Source organism: Heterodontus francisci, chromosome 3, assembly GCF_036365525.1.
Source record: "Heterodontus francisci isolate sHetFra1 chromosome 3, sHetFra1.hap1, whole genome shotgun sequence".
Classification (NCBI taxonomy): domain Eukaryota; kingdom Metazoa; phylum Chordata; class Chondrichthyes; order Heterodontiformes; family Heterodontidae; genus Heterodontus; species Heterodontus francisci.
This window is the reverse complement of record NC_090373.1, coordinates 122,334,517-122,356,880: the sequence shown is the minus strand read 5'-3', so window position 1 is coordinate 122,356,880 and position 22,364 is coordinate 122,334,517.

Here is a 22,364-nt window from a genome sequence, read left to right as displayed (position 1 = left end):
TTTACACTAGTCCATTGATTCTCCATTATTTTTGGGAAGTTTTTAGTATTTTCCTCAGTGAACATGTGATTACAGAAATTAACTTGGCTCTCTGGATGGAGAGAGTGGCTCACTCAAATATTTAAATTCATTTTTCAGATATCAGGAATTAAACATTGTTCTGTATCCCGTTTTGGGCATGGGGCTCACGATTTGCGATTTGCCCGTCGCTGCCTGTTACTTGTGTGGCATGATTAAGGGGGTACTGTATGACATAATTTGATCAAGGAGTGATATATAACAGTTCATCTCAGCACCAGGACATCAATGCTAGAATTCCTCAGAGCAGTGTATTAGGCCCAATCATCTTCAGCTGCTTCATCATTGAGCTTGCCTCTATCAAAAGGTGAGAAGTGAGAATGTTCGCTGATGATTGTAGTGTTTAGGCCATTCACACCTCTTAGATAATGAAGCAGTCAGTGTCTAACCACCGCCCCTTGACATTCAATGGCATTACCATCCCTGAATTCCCTACCATTAACATCCTGATGATTGACATCAACTGGAAGCTTAACTGGACAAGTCATATAAATACTGTAGCTACAAGAGCAGGTCAGAGACTGGGAATTCTGCAACATGTAACTCACCTCCTGACTCCCCAAAGTCTGTCCACCAAGTCAGGAGTGTGATGGAATACTCTCTACATGCCTGGATGAGAACAGCTGCAACAACACTGAAGAAACTCGACATCATCCAAGACAAAACAGCCCACTTGATTGGCACCCCCATCCACCACCTTAAAGATTCACTTGTTCCACACCGACGCACAGTAGCAGCAGTGAGTACCATTTACAAGATTCAATACAGCAATTTGCCTAGCCTCCTTTGACGGCGACTTCCAAACTCACGACCTCGACCACCTAGAAGAACAAGGCCACAGTTGCATGGGAACACCACCATCTGCAAGCTCCCCTCAAAGTGACACACCAGCCTGACTTGGAATTTGTTACTGTTTCCTCACTGTCACTGGGTCAAAATCCTGGAACTACCTCCCTAACAGCACTGTGGTTGTACCTTCACCACATGGAACGCAGCAGTTCAAGAAGATGACTCACCATCACCTTGTCACAGGCTATCAGGGATGGGCAATAAATGTTGGCCTTAGCAGCGATGCTAGTATCCCATCAACAAATTAAAAAAATAATCATTTGATTAAGGGTTGTTATTTAGCTTCACTTCATGAAGGGGGATGATATAACAGATGACTTGATTAAGGGGTACTATATAACAGATCATTTAATTAAATGGTACTATAAAATAGATCATTTGATTATGTGTCAGCTGTGGTCCAGTTGTAGCACTCTTGCCTCTGAATCAGATGGTTTAAGTCCCATTCCGGAAACTTGAGCTCAGATATCTAGGCTGACACTTCAGTGCAGTACTGAGGGTGTGCTGCACTGTCGAGGTGCTGTCCTGGAGTTGATGTTAAACAAAGGCTCGTCTGCCCGGTCATGTGTCATAGTCATAGAGTCATAGAGTTATACAGCACAGAAACAGGCCCTTCGGCCCATCGTGTCTGTGCCAGCCATCAAGCACCTAACTATTCTAATCCCATTTTCCAGCTCCTGTACCATAGCCTTGTATGCTATGACATTTCAAGTGCTCATCTAAATACTTCTTAAGTGTTGTGAGGGTTCCTGCCTCTACCACCCCTTCAGGCAGTGCGTTCCAGATTCCAACCATCCTCTGGGTGAAATTTATTTTCCTCAAATCCCCTCTAAACTTCCTTCCCCTTACCTTAAATCTATACCCCCTGGTTATTGACCCCTCCGCTAAGAGAAAAAGTCTCTTCCTATCTAACCTATCAATGCTCCTCATAATTTTGTATACCTCAATCATGTTCCCCCTCAGCCTTCTCTGCTCTAAGGAAAACAACCGTGGCCTTTTCAGTCTCTTCATAGCTGAAATGCTCCAGCCCAGGCAACATCCTGGTGAATCTCTGCACCCTCTCCAGTGCAATCACATCCTACCTATGGTGTGGTGACCAGAACTGTACACAGTACTCCAGCTGTGGCCTAACTAGTATTTTATACATGTGGATGTAAAAGATGCCCTGACACTATTTAGAGGAAGAACAGGGGAGTTACCCAGGTGTCCTGACCAATATTTATCGCTCAATCAACATCATAAAAAAGACATATAATTTAGTCTTTATAACATTGCTGTTGTGGGAGATTGCTATGTGCAGATTGTCTGCCTTGTTTCCTGCATTATAACTGTGACCGCGCTTCAGAAGTATTTCATTGGCTGTAAAGTGCTTTGGAACATCCTGAGGTTATGAAAGGTGCTATATTAATTCAAGTCTTTCTTTAAGAGATACTGTAAATCAGATAATTTGTTTAAGGGGTATCAAATAGCAGATCAATTGATTAAGAACTGCGAAATGATAGATGATTTGAGTATGGGGTGTCATATAGCATCATCTAATTAAGGGGAACAAAATATTCCTGAAAACAGAGACATTTTGTTGAAGCTTTTCATCTTGCACTCATCAGGACAATTTGCAAGATACCAATGTAAGGAAAAGCAACAAATTTATACTGTATGAAGAGATTGCTGATTCGTTGGCAAGTGGATTCTGATTGGTAGAGGCATTGCCATGGAGAATGCACCAGTTTATGGTGACTGACAGTTAACAGCCAAGCTGGAATGTTGGAACCAGTAAAAGACAAGCCAAAGTCTTAGAAGGGAAAGAGGCAAATAACATAAAATGAGAATCCCCTGAGGCCTGGCCAGGATTGTCGACTGAATCCGTGAATGCCACAAGAGGAAGGTTTCACCAGAGAAACACACCGACACAAGGGCACAGAGGAAACCTAGAGAAAGGTCTGAGGTACGTCAAAGTAGACCAAGATAAAGAGTACAGTCACCTCACGTTCGAACAAGCAATAATTGTGGTGGTACATATCCTCACTACAAGACTTGTCCAGCGAGAGGAAAGAAGTGTAAAACCTATGGAAAAATGGGACATTTCGCAAGAGTATGCAGATCAAAGCCTGCAGAAGACATTAATAAAGAATGCCAGAAGGAAGATTATATATCCATAGCACAAGAGAAAATTTTTGTTCCTCACAACTACAAGTACCAATGCCTCCCATAGGCAATTCGACAGTCTCTGCAGTCATTGAGTCAGGAGCAACAGTCAACATAATGGATGCCCCAACATTCCATGAGTTACAGATGAGACAGAAACTGCAACTGAACAAAGTTATATCTAAAATTTTCTCCAACAGATCAGATACTCCTCCACCCATCCTAGGAATCATCCAAGTTATTTTCAAATCCTCCCATGGGTCCATATGTCAGACTGAGTTCCATGTTACAGACTCAAGCAAGGGAAATCTGCTAAGTTTCAAAACTGCCAGAGAATTGAAGCTGATCACAATCAACACTGTTAGAGAACAGAACTACTTGAAAAAGTGTGAACTGCCACAATTCATGCCTATACAACCCCACACACACTCAACAGAAAGCTTGAGAGATAGAGATAAAAATCAAAACCAGAGCATAAAGACACAGACAGACCGAAGGATGCATGCAAAAGATAGAGAGATAAAGAAGAAAACAAAGTCTTGGTTCAGCAAGAGAAAACATCAAAAATTATCTCACCATTTGACCCAAGAGTGCTTATGGTAGTTCAGAGAGAAGGAAACATGATCATAGCAAAGATAAGGAACTACATTATGAAGAGAAATATAACCTTCTTCAAAAAAGTCAATGCTAAAACAATTCCAGAAGAAAGTGAAGGAGACGACTTCGATGACTTCACGCCTGCGACAACTCAAGAAGCAGCTCAGTCAAATCGAGCACAGCTGAGATCAACACTGAAAGAGCCACAGAGAAGATCATCGAGACCTCATCAATTACCTATCTGATTTAAAGACAATGTCATGCATTGAGGATGAAGAGAGCCAGGCGGGAACAAAGTCTGGCATTGAGGGTGATGTGCCTGAAGTCTCTCTCCTCCAAGTTTTCAAACTTCAGTCCACTCGAGTTTTGTTTAACATAATTTTGCATGATTAAGTAGCGACAGATCAATTGTTAATTTTTAAAGAAAAAGGGGTAACTTTAAATTTAAAAGAAGGGGGATAATTAAATTAAATAAAGAAATGAAAGTGTAGTTGTGACTTCGCCTTTAAGAAACTATACCTTTAAGAGATCAGGCCACTGATGCAACTGATGACATGAGACATATATCAGGAAGAGACATCATTTTGAGAGACACACTCAACACATGGCTTCCAAAAAAAACGCATACAGCAGAAAGGAAAAGACTTGGACCTGAGGTCATGCAATGAAGATAAGTAAGACGATAAATAGTGTATGTGTTGGATCCAAATGTAAAGCCTGCAGTTATCATTTCATGAAGACTTAAAATATAGCACAACACAACAATTGGAATTTGGGGTACGATATAATTTGTCATTTGATTAAGAGGAACTATATATCAGTTCATTTGATTCAGGGGTGCTATACAAATGATCATTTGAATAGGGGAGTAGTGTATAGCAGATCATGTACAGTGTACTGTATAACATCATTTGATTAAGAGCAACAACAGAGCAGATTTCAGCCAAAATTCACAGTAAGTTAACCCCGGCTGTGCTCGCATACTTAGTTACAGGACATCAATATTAGTGCTTATGAGCAACTGTCTCACCAATTTATTCATTGTAGTGTGACATAGGGTATGTGGAGACCTAAATTAGAGGAAAAGGGAAAAATATATAACCGACAAAATTAAAAATATACCGAATATCATTTATTTCAAATGATGAGATAGTTGAGGCAAATGTAGAGGTTAAAGCAAGCAAGTCCAGTAGGCAGGCCAGGCAGGGGCAGGACAGGGAGTGTGGAAGGTCTGGTAGGCTAAACTGTATTTACTTTAATGCAAGAAGCCTTACAGGTAAGGCAGATGAACTCAGAGCATGGATCGGTAGATGGGATTGAGATATTATAGCTATTACGGAAACGTGGTTGAGGGATGGGCAGGACTGGCAGCTCAATGTTCCGGGGTACCGATCTTTCCGGCGTGACAGAGGTGGAGGTATGAGAGGAGGGGGAGTTGCACTATTGATTAGGGAGGACATCACGGCAGTACTTCGAGAGGATATCCCGGGGGAAATGACCAGCGAGGCCATATGGGTAGAACTTAGAAATAGGAAAAGGGTGATCACTTTGATGGGATTATACTATAGGCCCCCCAATAGTCAGAGGGAAGTGGAGGAGCAGTTATGTAGGGAAATCACAGATCGGTGTAGGAATTATAGGTTTGTAATAGTAGGTGATTTTAACTTCCCTAATATTGACTGGGACTGCCTTAGTGCTAAGGGATCAGATGGGGAAGAGTTTGTTAAGTGTGTCCAGCATAGTTTTCTGAAGTAGTATGTGGGTGGCCCTACTAGAGAAGGGGCTACACTCGACCTCCTCTTAGGAAATGAGGATGGGCAGGTGGTTGATGTGTCAGTGGCAGAGCACTTTGGGACCAGTGACCATAACTCTATTAGCTTCAAGATAGTTATGGAAAACAATAGGACTGGTCCTCAGGTTGAAGTCCTAAATTGGGGGAAGGCTAATTTCGATGGGACCAGACAGGAACTCTCAAAAGTTGAATGGGAGCGGCTGTTTACAGGTAAAGGGACATCGGGCAAGTGGGAGGCTTTTAAAAGTGAGATAAGAAGAGTTAAGGGCTGGCCTATTCCTGTTAGATGGAAGTGAAAGGCTGGCAAGTTTAGGGAACCTTGGTTGACGAGGGATATTGAGGGTCTGGTCAGGACAAAGAAGGAGGCATATGTCAGGTATAGGCAGCTGGGATCGAGTGAGTCCCTCGAGTATAGGGGATGTAGGACTACACTTAAGAAGGAAATTAGGAGGGCGAAAAGGGGCCAGGAGATTTCCCTGGCAGATAAGATAAAGGAGAATCCTAAAAGATTTTATAAGTATATTAAGAGTAAAAGAGTAGCTAGGGAGAGAGTAGGTCCCCTTAAGGATCAGTGTGGCAATCTATGTGTGTGGAGCCACGGGAAATGGATGAGGTCTCAAATGAATATTTCTCGTCCATATCTACCATGGAGAAGGTCATGGAAGCTAGTGAGTTCAAGGGAGGGAACACCGATATCCCGCAGCAAATCAACATTACAAAGGAGGAGTTGTTGGAGGTTTTGAAGCACATAAGGTGGATAAATCCCCAGGGCCTGACCGGGTGTATCCTAGGATGCTATGGGAAGCAAGGGAGGAGATTGCTGGGGCCCTGGCAGAGATTATTGTATCATCGTTAGCCATGGGTGAGGTACCGGAAGACTGGAGGATAGCTAATGTTATGTCTTTATTAAGAAGGGCAGCAGGGATAAGCCAGCCAACTACAGGCCGGTGAGCCTTACATCAGTGGTGGGAAAGTTATTGGAAGGGATTCTGAGAGAGAGGATTTATATGCATCTGAATAGGCATGGTCTGATTAGGGATTGTCAGCATAGCTTTGTGCGTGGGAAATCATGTCTCACGAATTTGATTGAGTTTTTCGAAGAGGTGACCAAGAGGATTGACGAGGACAGGACGATGGACGTTGTCTACATGGACTTTAGCAAGGCCTTTGACAAGGTCCCGCACGGTAGGCTGGTCCAGAAGGTTCGAACACATGGGATCCAGGATGAGCTAGCAAATTGGATACAAAATTGGCTTGGTGGTAGGCTGGTAGTGGAGGGTTGTTTTTCAGATAGGAGGCCAGTGACCAGTGGTGTGCCTCAGGGGTCAGTGCTGGGCCCTCTGTTGTTTGTCATATATGTTAATGACTTGGATGTGAATGTAAGGGGCATGATTAGTAACTTTGCAGATGACACCAAAATTGGTGGTATAGTGGACAGTGAAGAAGGTTGTCTAAGGTTACAACAGGATATAGATCAACTGGGAAAGTGGGCAAGGGAGTGGCAAATGGAATTTAACGCAGACAATTGGGAAGTGATGCATTTTGGGAAGTTAAACCAGGGCAGGACATATACAGTGAATGGCAGGGCCCTGGGGAGTGTTCCTGAGCAGAGAGACCTTGGGGTACAAGTGCATAGTTCCCTGAAAGTGGCAACACAGGTAGACAGGGTGGTGAAGAAGGCATATGGCATGCTTGCCTTCATCGGCCGAGGCATTGAGTACAAGAGTTGGGACGTCATGTTACAGTTGTACATAACGTTGGTTAGGCCGCATTTGGAGTACTGTGTGCAGTTCTGGTCGCCGCACTACAGGAAAGATGTGATTAAGCTAGAGAGGGTGCAGAGGGTACATCACAAGGATGTTGCCTGGTTTGGAGGGCTTGAGTTATAAAGAGAGATTGGATAGGCTGGGTCTGTTTTCCCTGGAGCGAAGGAGGCTGAGAGAGGACATGATAGAGGTATATAAAATTATGAGAGGCATTGATAGGGTAGATAGCCAGAGTCTGTTTGCCATAGTAGGGGTGAATAAACCGTGAGGGCATAGACTTAAGGTGAGAGGGAGGAGGTTTAAAGGGGATCAAAGGGGTAAATTTTTCACACAAAGAATAGTGGGTATCTGGAATGAGCTGCCTGAGGAGGTGGTGGAGGCAGGAACAGTAGCGACATTTAAGAGGCGTATGGACAGGTACTTAAATGAGCAAGGGATAGAGGGATATGGAATTAATGCAGGCAGGTGGGATTAGTATAGATAGGCTTTATGGTCGGCATGGACACAGTGGGCCGAAGGGCCTGTTTCTGTGCTGTACGACTCTATGACTGTATGACTCTATAGCAGCAATAAGGAATTTGGATTGAAATTGTCATTCCCAGTCTAGCTGTACCTTCTTGTCATATTGATGTATAGATAATGCTTCAAATAGTCTTACACACATTTCGAGAGGGATAATGTGTGCAATTCATTCGTGGACAATTCTTAATGGCACAGTTTTGTTACACTGCACCACAAATGAATGGTCAGATCAATATCCACTGGAGCTAATTACTAATCCCAATGAAACTGTTTTGGATTGATGGAAACTAATACTAGGTTAGTACATTCTTCACAATCCAGCAGGGAAGTTAGACGCGTTGAGTAACAGGCAGCATGATCATGTATCTTGTTGAATTTGAAGAATTGAACAAGATGCCAGTTTTGGGGAGATTTTCTTTCCAGCTGGAATTTTCAATATGATGTGTTAAGATTAATGTTGAATGCTCATTTGAATTAATTTGACTTGCATTGCATTATACATTTCCTTCAAATGTGTAACCAATAGGCAGTTGCATATGTTTCTGTAGTCTAGTTCTCGTTTCCCATCAATGGAGGATTCAGTTCAGTGTGATATATGTTTTAATGTCGCCATTAGAAAAATATCAGAACATATAGGTGTCAAAGTAAAAAGAGTATTCTGCAGATCCAGTTCCACTGTCTTGAAGATATATCACTAGGCATTCAGTATATAATTATATAATGATTCTCATATATTATGGGTAAAAGCAATACATCTTCTAGCTTAACTTTCAATGTTGAAGACAGGAACTGAATAGTGCAGTGAAACATGAAGTGATTTGGCGGCCTCAAATACATGTAAATCTTGTCGACGCACTATTGTAATAGTCCTCAAAATAGGAGCTGCTGAAGGTAGAATGTGGCAGGTGGATTGAACTGTGGTACATGAGTGAAACAGAAGTGGGAGAGTTTTCGACAAGGTAGTAATGTTTTTGTAACTTTGGTGTTGTTTACATTTCAGGTACAATCCATGCCCATATCTGCAAACTGCTGGCATTCTGAAATATGGAATGGAAAAGAGTTGTCTACCATTTTTGCAAGAGAATAGTTAGGCCACAATGTGAGTTTTATGTGCAAGTTTGGGCTCTCCATTATAGAAAAGCCATTAAAACTATATAGAAATGAATCACATAAATTCAGAAGAGTGGAACAAGCTACGTGAACTATAGACTTGAGAAACAGGGGCTATTTCCACTGTCTTCAACAGAAAGCTGAACATACGAATTAGAAGCAGGAGTAGGCCACTCGGTCCCTCGAGCCTGCTCTGCCTTTCAATAAGATCATGGTTGATCTGATTGTAACCTCGACTCCACATTCCCGCCTACCCCGATAACCTTTCACTCCCTTGCTTGTCAAGAATGTATCTACCTCTGCCTTAAAAATATTTAAAGACTCTGCTTCCACTGCCTTTTAAGGAAAAGAGTTCCAAAGACTCACGGCCCTCTGACAGAAAAAAATTCTCCTCATCTCTGTCTTAAATGGGTGACTCCTTATTTTTAAATAGTGACCCCTAGTTCCAGATTTACCCACAAGAGGAAACATCCTTTCCACTTCCACCCTGTCAAGACCCCTCATGATCTTACATGGTTCAATCAAGTGACCTCTTACTCTTCTAAACTACAGCTGATACAAGCCTAGCCTGTCCAAATTTTCCTCATAAGACAACCCGCCCATTCCAGGTATTAGTCTGGTAAACCTTCTCTGAACTACTTCCAACGCATTTACATCCTTCCTTAAGTAAGAAGACCAGTACTGTACACAGTACTCCAGATGTTGCCTCACCAATGTCCTGTATAACTGAAGCATTACCTCCCTACTTTTGTATTCAATTCCCCTTGCAATAAACAATAACATTCTATTAGCTTTCCTAATTACTTGCTGAACCTGCATACGAACCTTTTGCAATTTATGCACTAGGACACCCAGATTCCTTTGCAGCTCGGAGCTCTGCAATCTCTCATCATTTAGATCACATACTTCTTTTTTATTCTTCCTGCCAAAATGGACAATCTCACACTTTCCCACATTATACTCCATTTGCCAGATCTTTGCCCACTCACTTAACCTACCTATATCCCTTTATAGCCTCCTTACGTCTTCTTCACAACTTACTTTCTTACCCATCTTTCCGTCATCAGAAAATTTAGCAACCATACCTTTGGTCCCTTCATCCAAGTCATTTATATAAATTGTAAAAAGTTGAGACCTCACCACTGTCCCCTGAGGCACACCACTTGTTATATCTTGCCAACCAGAAAATGACCCATTTATGCCTACTCTCTGTTTTCTATTAGCTAGCCAATCTTCTATCCATGCTAATATGTTACCCCCTACACCATGAGCTTTTATTTTCTGCAATAACCTTTGATATGGCACCTTATCAAATGCCTCTGGAATTCAAAGTACAGTACATCCATTGTTTCCCCCAGAACATATTACTTCTTCAAAGAATTCCAGTAAATTGGTGAAACATGATTTCCCTTTCACAAAATCACATTGACTCGGCCTGATCACCTTGGCTTTTTCTAAGCACCCTTCTATAACATCTTTAATAATAGCTTGTAACATTTTCCCTAAGACAGGTGATTTAATAAAGGTTTTTAAGATTATGAAGCATTTTAATAGAATTAATAGGGTAAGACTATTTCTGTTGGTTGGGAAATCAGTGATGGCAGATAATCAATTTGAAATTATCACTGGGAGAATGAGGAAAGAGGATAGGAAAAATGTATTCTAACAGAAGGTTGTTTGAGCATAGAATGTTTTCCGACAGGGAGTGTTGAGGCACAGACCATTGTAACTTCTAATGGAAAACTGGATAAATATTTGAAGCAGGGGAAAATATAAAGTGGTGTGGAGAAAATGGGATTAGTTTTGGATTATTCTGATAGAGGCAGCACAGGCACAGAACAAATCGCCTCCTATTGTGCCATACACCTTTATGGTTCGAATACCTCTGAGATTCCCTGTAATGCAAAAATCTTGCCAAGGCATGGAATCATGGCTGTTGTAGATTTGATTATTTTGTATAATAGAATTCAGGAGAAATAATTGTATGATGCTAAGACACAGGGTGGGAAATTCCTGGGAGTTGCTCCCACTTTAATGGCATTACTTTCCTGAGGAAGTTTCCAATCATGGTCTCTTGATGGAAAGGTGTCACAAGAATCACCATTAACTCTTTATATTGGACAAGCAGGTACATGGCAATTGCTGCAATCTTGAGTGAAATATTACCACCTGATATCTAAAACAACTTTGGGGGGAATTTTATGCTGTCTGCCACAGCAGATTTGGTGGCGTGCGGGGTGATATAATTAGGCGGGAGGTTTTTTTCGCATTCCCAACAGCAGGATATTTTAGAGGAATTGTGTTGATGACGGGTTTGAGGCATTCTAGGGTTCCCCCACCACGGTGCAGATTGCAGCTTTGCATTCATTTAAATAACATGAATATTCATTGCCCTAAACATAGTTACGATTTAGTCCTGCCTGCCAGATTAAGTGAATGGCGAGCAAAATTCCCGTGCCACCCAGTTTTACCATGGCATGCAACAGTCGGATTTGTGCAGTTGAGTTTCAGGTCTATGCTCTTCTCTCTTTCACTCAGCCACTAAACTAACACCAGCATCAGAAAGGATGCTTGCTTTCAGGCTCGGCACCAGCAAGGGTGAATCATCTCAGGGGATGGCGGTGACGCCATGGGAGGGGGCTACATGGATGAGCAGCGGAGGGTATTTAGGGAGGGAAGGGTGAGGTGATCAGTGCATGGAGGAGCAGGGGAGGGTAGTCAGAGGGAAGGGTGGGGTTGATCAGGTGCACGGAGGAGTAGGGGAGGATGAAGTGGAACGTCCAAGTTGTTGAATGGTTGATGATGGTAAATCATAGATCATACATCATAGATCATAGAAAATAGGAGCAGGAGTAGGCCATTCGGCCCTTCGAGCCTGCTCTGCTATTCATTATGATCATGGCTGATCATCCAACTCAGTAACCTGTTCCCGCTTTCGCCCCATACTCTTTGATCCCTTTAAACCCAAGAGCTATATCTAACTCCTTCTTGAAAACATACAATGTTTTGGCCTCAACTGCTTTTTGCCGTAGCGAATTCCACAAGCTCACCACTCTCTGGGTGAAGAAATTTCTCCTCATCTCCGTCCTGAATGGTTTACCCCATATCCTTAGACTATGACCCCAGGCTCTCGACTCCCCCACCATCGGGAACATCCTTCCTGCATCTACCCTGTCAAGTCCTGTTAGAATTTTATAGGTTTCTATGAGATCCCCCCTCTTCTGAACTCCAGCGAATATATTCCTAACCGACTCAATCTCTCCTCATACGTCAGTCCCGCCATCCCAGGAATCACTCTGGTAAACCTTCGCTGCACTCCCTCTATAGCAAGAACATCCTTCCTCAGATAAGGAGACCAAAACTGCACACAATATTCCAGGTATGGCCTCACCAAGGCCCTGTATAATTGCAGCAAGATATCCCTGCTCCTGTACTTGAATCCTCTCACTATGAAGGCCAGCATACCATTTGCCTTTTTTGCCGCCTGTTGGACCTGCATGCTTACCTTCAGCGACTGGTGTACGAGAACACCCAGGTCTCGTTGCATATTCCCCTCTCTCAGTTTATAACCATTCAGATAATAATCCGCCTTCCTGTTTTTGCTACCAAAGTGGATAACCTCAGATTTATCCACATTATACTGCATCTGCCATGCATTTGCCCACTCACTCAACTTGTCCAAATCACCCTGAAGCCTCTCTGCATCCTCCTCACAACTCACCCTTCCACTCAGTTTTGTGTCGTCTGCAAATTTGGATATATTACATTTAGTTCCCTCATCTAAATCATTAATGTATATTGTGAATAGCTGGGGTCCTAGCATCGATCCCTGCGGTACCCCACTAGTCACTGCCTGCCATTCGGAAAAAGACGCAGTTATCCCTACTCTTTGTTTCCTGTCTGCCAACGAATTTTCTATCTGTCGCAATACACTACCCCCAATCCCATGCACTTTAATTTTTCACGCCAATCTCTTATGTGTAAAGATGCATTTTGTTGGCTGCGGGGGTGATGAGTGGATTAGATCAGTACTGTGTGAAGATATTTGGACATTTGGTAATGGTCTAAAGGGAGGGATGAGTGCTGTTAATGTTGGGAAACTGTTGGGGCAAATTGAAGGTCCTGTCTTGCAGAGGGAATGGTCACAGTCAATGGGGGAAAATGGATTCTGAAGGGGGGAAGGTCAAGACTAATGGGTCGGAATTCAACAGCTTCATATAGAGGAGAATAGGACTCAGCAATAATGGCCAGTTCAATGTGAAGAGGTTCAAGGGTAAGAGTTGGCATGTCGATAGTAATGGGGGAGGGATGGCATAAATTCATTGATGATTACACTGTACACAGTAATGGGGGGAGGTTCAATGGTAACAGAGGGAAGGGTCACGATAACATTGGGTGGATCAAGGGTGACAGGTTCAAGCTGGACGGTTGCAGGAGGAGGTTGGAAGCTAGGAAGACTTGCCCTGAATTCCACGTGCACCATTTTCTCCAACGATAATGGAAACCATGTGGACGCTCAAGGATTGCAAGGAGAGTGGGAGGAGGCAAACGACAGTGGGTGTGTCTTCTACCTGGCGGCAATTTAAAGACAGATATAAGGGAGCTGTTCATTGCCTTGATGTTTCAGCTCACTAGCAACAGAGAGCTGGATGATGACAATCTGCTTCTTTATTGTTCAGTTAAACCACAGTGACATCGGTCTCATACACCCAATTTGTCTAGTACCAAGGGAAGAAGAACAAAGAGAGAGACTAAGGAGGGCTCTTTTACCTCAATTCATGATGCTTGAGCACCAGCAACAGGTAAAACAGGAATGATAACATTCAGGAATAGCCTTACCAAAGACAAGCCCTGGCAGGTCATCACATCCTCAGGACAAGGACAAATTATCTTCAACTGTCAGAGTGGCAATGTCAGAGACGTCTAAGGATGTCACGTGAGATGGTCACAGAAATTTGTAAGATCCTGCGGCTTGACCTGCAGCTGTCGGCTTCAGTGGGAATCCCATGCTGGTTGACTGCTGTACTCATTTTTTTTCTCCAGTGGCTCCTTGCAGGGATCCATAGGCATCATATGTGGCATCTCGCAGTCTGCGACCCACAGTGCATCAAAGAGGTGGCCAATGCCGTTTCTCGACATGCCAATGATTTCATCTACTTACCTGTCGACGAGGATTGCCAGGCAGCAAGGTCTGCTACTTCAGCGCCATCGCTGGGGTCCCTAAAGTGCAAGGGGTGATTGATTGTACTGATATGGCCATTAGAGCTCTCTGGGACCAGCCTGCTGTATTTGTCAATCACAGAGGCTTCCGCTCTTTAAACATACAGCTGGTTTGCGACCACAGGAGAAGTATTGTGCGTGTTTGCACACGTTTCCCAGCGAGCTGTCATGACTCCTAAATTTTGAGGAACTCCCAGCTGCCAGCAGTTTCCGAGGAACCAGCCAAAATGGACGGATGGATCCTAGGCGGCAAGAGTTACCCACTTTGTACATGGTTGATGACACCAGTACATCATCCCCAAAGAACTGCTGAAGAGAGGTATAATGCTGCTCATGCATCTACCGGAGACATTATTGAACACACCATTGGCATAGTGAAAATGCGATTCCGTTGTCTTTACCGATCTGGAGGAGCTCTTCAGTACACGTCACAAAATACATTGTCTGCTGTGCCTTGCACAACTTTGCAATTAGACGCGGCAACATTCTGCAGGTGGAGGAATAGGAGGAACACCAGTCCTCCTCAGATGAGGATGGCTATAAAGAGGGTGAGGAGGAGGACAACAATGGCAACAATGCCATCACTGATGTGAGGGCCACGGAGAAACATGCAAGGGACATCAGGGAGAACTTCAGTTCTACATGTTTCGGCCAACAATATGTCACATCATCAAGGAATATTGGGAGGAGAAGCATAACAATTCCCCACCAAATTCCCTTTTACATAAGGTCTTATTCATTGCTGCAATCGGAAGGAAGCATTGCTGCACTTTCATGTGATTGGCATTTGAAATCATCTATGGGCTACAATGAATGCGAGTACACACCATTACAAGCAGTGTTAAGTTATGACTGTAGAAAGCAAAAGTAAGGCATGACAGTTTTGGAAAAAGTTATTAATCATCAATAGGAAAACAGCCATTATTGAAGAGCGAAGGCTCAAATTCCAATGAGGTATGGACTCTGGACCTTTCCTGAGATGCTTTGCAAACATCATTGCGTTCCTGCCATAGGCGTCCAAAAATATTTCTTTGCATCCAACTGTAACCAAGCAAAACATTACTGAGAGTGGATCAAATTTTGCATGAAATAAAATGTATCAATAAAACTTTTCCATTCTCACAATATGTACATCACCCATGCCACCTTCATGCTCAAAAATCTTTAAATTTTCTTAATCTACCATTATGTCAGGTGCTACCCTGACATTAGCAGCTGAGGTTGCCGCCGCCTGTTCAGTGCGCTGCCCTGTTGCTGTGGATGACCGTGGCAGGTGTACTCTGGAGGAACGGGGTCTTGGTAGCTCCATCCTACTGGGGGTCTGCAGCAATGGTGCTTGAGTATCCCCTGTGTGTTCGCCTGTTAGAGGTAAGGGGGTCAATGTCTGGTGGGGGGAAGACAAGACACTGCTTAACCTAGAGGTGTCCAGGGCAGCTGGGAGGGAGGCAGGGCAAGTGGAGATGGCGAGGCAGGAGCCACAAGGTGTAAGGATGAAGTTTCATCTCTGCTCTTGCAGCCCTATGTCGAAACTGAAGGAAATTGTGCGAACTCATATGAAGCAGATGCTTAAAGTGCCTCTGTTTGTGTCTCCACTGCTGATACCTGCACTCGAGTAGCTCCTCCTCCATCTGTGTGCACAATGGCACACGTCTGTCTCCCTGAGAGGAAGGAGCACCTGGAGGGAGGTCCAGGTTCCTCCTTCCCCTCTCGCTTAAACTCTGCTGCGTTGGGCCAATGGCAACAGCAATTGAGTGCAGGTCAGATCACATATGGCTCGAGTGCTCTATCAGACTTGCCGCAGAGCTCGCCAGACTCTACTGAGGAAGCCATACACTCAAATGTCTGGGACATGGCAGATGTCATGGCTTGCATGGACTCCTCCATGGGAACGCACAAAGCCAAGCATAACCTCAGGCGTTTCCGACATATTTTCCACATGGCTTTGCTGCACATTCAGCAGACTTCTCATAGCAACAAACAGGATCGTCATGGGAGTGGGGCTGAGCAGAAGTCTGGTCCCCAGCAGTCCTCTGATTATCAGGGGACCTGGCTGGCACATGCTCCCTCAGCTGCTGGGACATGTCTGAGTCGTGTACACCAGCTTGTGACCCAGATTCTAATCTTAAACCCACTGTGGTATGTGTGGATGTATCTGCGGTGGTGAAGGTGGAAGAAGAGGCACTTGATGGTGCACCCTCTGGGCCATTGACTTCATCTGCCTCCACAGAGGAGGAGGAGTCTTGGGCCACATGGCGTTCTGTGACTCGAGTGCAGGCACCTGCAGTGGAGACACAAACAGAGGCACTTTAAGCATCAGCTTCACATGAGTTCACGCAATTTCCTTCAGTTTCCACATATGGCTGCAAGAGTGGAGATGACACTTCATCCTTACACCTTATGGCTCCACCCTCGCCATCTCCGTTCGCCCTGCCTCCCTCCTCTCTTGCGATCTCAGACACCTCCTCCTCAGCCATGGTCAGGGACCCCTCTTCCCGTCTTAACATGTTGATGCTGGTTGTGGCTTTGTTTACCCTGCTGCAGACAGTGCAGGTTTAATGACATGGAAAATGATGCATTACAATCATTGCATACATGCATCAACATCACTCATTCTGAATTGGCTTTTGCACGACACATCCAATCGCATAAACAATACCAATCTTCATCTTGGCACAACATCATTTAGTGAATGGCACCAAGGCTGCACACGCATTCCACTGCATTCCTTGTGCACCCTCTGCCTTAAAGACGCAGAGCCATGGCAGCAAACAATGGAGAAGCTTTGCCTGGACCACTTACCCTCGCTGATCTGAGCAAGTCATTAATCCGCTTGCGGCACTGCATCCATGTTCTACGAGTGATCCCACAGTTCGAGACCTCCTCTTCTACCTCCATTCAGGCCACATTGGTCTGGCGGGAGGGTCTTCGCACTCCATCTGCAGACAAGAGGACCTCCCACCTTTCCCCGATGGCCAGGAGGAAGACCTGCAGGGAGGCATCATTGAACCGTGGGATGGGATGGTGCCTGCTGGCTGCTATTTGATTCACTTTGGCTGTAGGGAAAATAACACTTCCTCAGAGGGCCGAAGGCAGCACCAGTAGATTTCAGGCAATGCTGGATTTCTTCATCAATCTCAGCCTTCTGTGAGAGATAACTTCCAAGATACTGGAAGTGTTCCACATTTTCCAGGCATTGATCATGAATCCTAATTAATGGATCGGGGCATGTGCATTTGGAGCTTGCTGATGGAGGATTTTGCTCTTCTGAATTTTGAGTGTAAGTCCCATCTTCTCATATGCTTCAGTAAATAAGTCGATGATTCTTTGAAGATCCTTTTCCGACAAAGCACTTACTGCAGCATCACCAGCGTTTCACCATCCCTACCTTACAGTACGGGGCTGAAACATGGACAACGTATAGGAGGTACCTCAACGCACTGGAGTCATATCATCAGCGCTGCCTGCGGTAGATCCTACATATCAAGTGGGAGGATAGGTCCACCAACATCAGTGTTTTCTCACAAGCAGGCACCACAAGCATCGAGGCTATGGTTATCTGCCATCAGCTTCGTTGGGTTGGTCATATAGTTCCGATGTCAGATACCAGGCTCCCAAAGCAGGTGGTCTTCTTCCAGCTCAGTCAGGGCAGAAGAACCAGAGGAGGGCAAAAGAAGTGATTCAAGGATTTGCTGAAAGTCAACATGAAGAAATGCAACATTGATATCAGCTCCTGGAAGACCAACACCCTGGACCGAAACAGATGGAGGCAGAGTCTGTGGGAAGGATCCTAGCACTTTGAGAAACAATGACAAAATGAAGAGGAAACGTGAGAGCGGTGAAAAGAACAAGCCATGACCTGAACTAATAATACACAAACAGACATCCCACATGACAACAAATGCCCATGTGCCATAAAGTCTGTAGATCTCGAATTGGTTTTATCAGCTATCTTCGGACTCATGAAAGACAATCATTCTCACCTGTGAGGGATAGACAATAATAATAGGGAAAATAAATGATATAAAGTTGGTGGTGACTTGCAAAATAAGGGAGGCAAAAACATTTTGATTTAAGTTGGCCTGAAGATACTTACATGAAATGAAGGCTGCTGATCCTTGAGGCTACAAGCACAGAATGTTTTATATCTGAGGCAATCATGGTGCTCGGAGCAGTGATGGCGGATTCCACCAATGAAAAGCCACCCCTGCTGCACGATCCCACATGTCCTCCCTTGCCTGTCACCACAAGGCTTATTTAAATACAAAATCGCGTGGGAAAAGGGATTTGTGGTGGAAGCGGAAGTTATGACAACTTCTGGTCCCGCCGTCGGGATCGCTGCGGCACTTATAAGATTCCACCCTTTATCTATCTTATTTTCGGTAGTTGGGTATCACAGTTTGGTTCTGAGGGGTACTTGATTTTAACTGTCCCTGAATGATTATTGAGGGAGAGATATATCATTTAATACTGTATCCTTTCGGATGACTGGACCAATATCATCCTTGGATTCAGATAGTGATGGCAAATCCGCCAACAGCTGCTGGCATTCTACCTTCAACCTGTTGATTTTTGAGTAAATGCTGTATGGCTGCTAGTACTGCAAAATCATCTGTATAGCTGGCTTGATATCAACTGGAGCAAATGCCTTGGGTGTACAAAGTTGAACTACAAAGTTAATGAATTTCTCAGCTCTCTCCAAATAATGATTTACGGCAGCATTTGTGACACATATTTAACACAATTAGTAGATACAGGGCAATAGTTAATGACCAAATCACACTGCTGGACATTCAGTACTGAATGGTAGAATAAGATTTAGACTGTGGTTTGTAAATTCTGGGAAGCAAAGGCTTGTGATTGGTAAATCATGTGAATTGTGGACCATAGGTGGAATTATTGCACAGCCCCCATTCTCTGATTTATGCAGATGGGCCGAATATTTCACACTGAAAGTAGGTGTTATATTGCACTGTGGAATTTAGTAAACAACAGACATAGATGATAGGATAGACTTCCATGACATTTATCCACAGATGCAAAGGTTCAGGAAACCGGAATGGAGACCCATTTTACCAGCCTCTGGCTCTTTTACATTGCCTGGGATTTTCAGGACTTCTTTGGTAGGAAGCTGTGGAAATGGGTACTGACAGGTCTATTCCAGGCATATTAATAAGTCAAGAAAAGGTATTGCTGACTGACCCCCTGCCTCATTTTCCTAGGACAGCGATCATTGTGAACCAACCCCTCTTCTCAGTGCCACCAAATGGAAGAAGAACAACTGCATTTATATAAAGTCCTTAACATAGAAAAATGGAAAAATGATCCAAGACATTTTACAAACATGTAATCAGAAAAAAATTAACAGGAAGCCAAAGAAGGCGATATTTGGATGGGTGGCTAAAAGCTTGGTCAAATTGGTCATTTTTGAGCAGGAGACTGAGAGAGGTCAAGAGGTGGCAATGTTTAGGGAGGGAAATCCAAAGCTTAGGGCCTAGATCACTGATGTAGTTTCAAAGGGACCAATTCAAAATTACAATGACTTTAATTGGTCCCCATGAAAATACAGGAGTGCAATCGGCTTATTGCTAATTAGCTAATTGCTGATACTGTTCTATTTTAGTGATTTGTATTGTTCTGACATATGCAGTAGGCTCTTTTATAATAATTTGCTGCACATTGTGATACTTTGACTATATATTTGTGGATATTTACCGGTGATATACTTCACCAGATATTTTTGCAGAGATCTACAGTTGGATCATTGACAGTGCCAAAATGATTTTATTTCCGAGACACATGACATTCTTTGCCTTTGCAGGACTGTCACTAATATAGGGATCATTTCTACCACAGTAATAACACATACAGTTGAAGCTGACCTGGCTTGACTGTGATTTTGCTTTGGCATGATGTAGTTTTCTCTTGACATTTATCCAGTTGGTAGAGACACAGGATAGATATTACCATCCCATGCCACTGGAATGTGGGAATATTGATCCTAATTTTGTAACCCTAGCTGATCAGCATAGGGACTTACTAATGTACCCCTTCCTGGAAACTTCTCCAGTCCCACAACCCTCCGAGATATCTGCGCTCCTCTAATTCTGGCCTCTTGAGCATCCCCGATTTTAATTGCTTCACCATTGGTAGCTATGCCTTCAGCTGCCAAGGCCCCAAGCTCTGGAATTCCCTCCTTTAACCGCTCTATCTCTGTACCTCTCTTTCCTCCTTTAAGATGTGCCTTAAGATCAACCTCTTTGACCGAGCTTTTGGTCACCTGCCCTGATATCTCTTTACGTAGCTTAGTGTCAAATCTTTATTGATAATGCTCCTATGAAGTGCCTTGCGGCATTTTATTATTTTAAAAGCACTGTTGATGATGTCGTTGTTTAGTCTTCCCATTTGTTCCATGGCATTGACTTGAACAAGTTCTCTGGCCAGTTCTAAAACATTACTTTTTAAGTACACTGTTTCTACAAGACTCAGGAGTACAAAATTTTAGATGAACATCCTTCTTTAACCTGGATAATAAAAGCAAAATACTGCGGGTGCTGGAAATCTGAAATAAAAACATGCCTGCCTACTGGTTTGTTCATGTTTGTGCTTTTGGCTAGGGCTGCTCATTATTCTGTCATTAACACTCCCTCTGCATTAATGCATCATCTTTCACCACACCATTAGCACACTCTCTTTGCCTTTCCCCCCATGAGCTCCTTGCCAGTTAATCTCTCTGGCCCTCTGTCCTATCACACACCTTCCCTTTTGTTCTCTTTTCCCCATCCCCACTTTATTTGCTTAAAACCTATTACATTACTAACCTTTGCCAGTTCTGATGAAAGGTCACTGACCTGAAACATTAACTCTGCTTTTCTCTCCACAGATGCTGCCAGATCTGCTGAGTATTTCCAGCACTTTCTGTTTTTAATTCTATAATCTGTGTTTTGATTTCACAACCTGCATTAATGATAATGTGTTTTAATACTTGTTTATGTATGTGTAGAAAAGGCACCTGCAGGTCCTACAGATTCTTTCTTGTGTTGCCTAACCCATCTAAAATGTGATTGATTCCTATGTTGCATTTCAAGGATCAGTTTTTTTTTTAGTTTCACCATAATTTGTATCACCTCCAGTCTCAGACCATAGATTGTGCAAATTTTGCAAATGTTTTCCACAGTAAAACTCACTTTTTCAGAGTTTTAGTCATATTAAAATCCATCATGGCACTTGAATCATTCTGTCTTGAACAGACTTAAGTGAAGTCCTTTGATGGGTCAAATGAGGACACATGAGGTAATCTTGAAGCCATGTTGCTCGTAAAACTCTATTGTTATTCAGACAGATACAAATACATGAGATCCACTGGAAGTATGGTTATGACTCATTTTAGACAAGCCTACATCTATGTGAAGTCCATAAACCACAAAGGAGTTAATTAATCATACTTCCTAACCTCATTTCTAATTAACACTAAATTATCCATGAACCTTTCTTTCTTGGCACATCTTCATTGCCAAAATGCCATGCTGGTCTTGATCAACACTGATTATTTATTTTCAGGAAAGATTCTTGCCTACTCTGCAATTACTGCATGGTCTCTGTTCTCTACTGTTTGGATGAATATGTGTTTGTCGGACAATCCTCGACTTTAACAGCATAATTAATCCATTTAAAGTATACATCCTGGACTCTGACACCACCCGTTATACTTCAAAATTCTCAAGTTTGCTAACTGACTTCCCATAACTGCAGGACCAATATAACAGCTCCAAATTGGAAATCATGCATCCATACATTGTGATTTAAAAGAACATGGCCACAAAATTTGATTGCATAGCACCTGTATCTTCGGTACTATGGGTACTCTTTGGGCAGTTTGTTAACATGGGTGCTAGAAGCATGTGCAGGAATTATGCAGAGCAGACAAATTGTAATATCAGTCTGGCAATGCCATTTTCAACTACAATGTTCCAGCTAACACCCTTTCTTAACTTCTCACAGCTGAACATGCGTTCAGCAACAAGAAGCACCTGCCATGAGCCCAATCAAAGGGATCATCAACTACTTTCAGGTTAGTTGCTGATTGATTTCTATTGAGTTAGTAGAAGTGTTTGGCAGTTTGCACTGCTGCTTAAAGGTGGTGAAGTCTACAAAGTGGTGTGATACGTGATAAAGGCCTTGGTTCCAACTTCAAGGGTTCTGCTCACAACACTTACTCAGTCATGGATGCCGTACTTTCTATCCCCTTGGCGTGCAGCATGACAAGTAGAATGAGGAGGACAAACAGC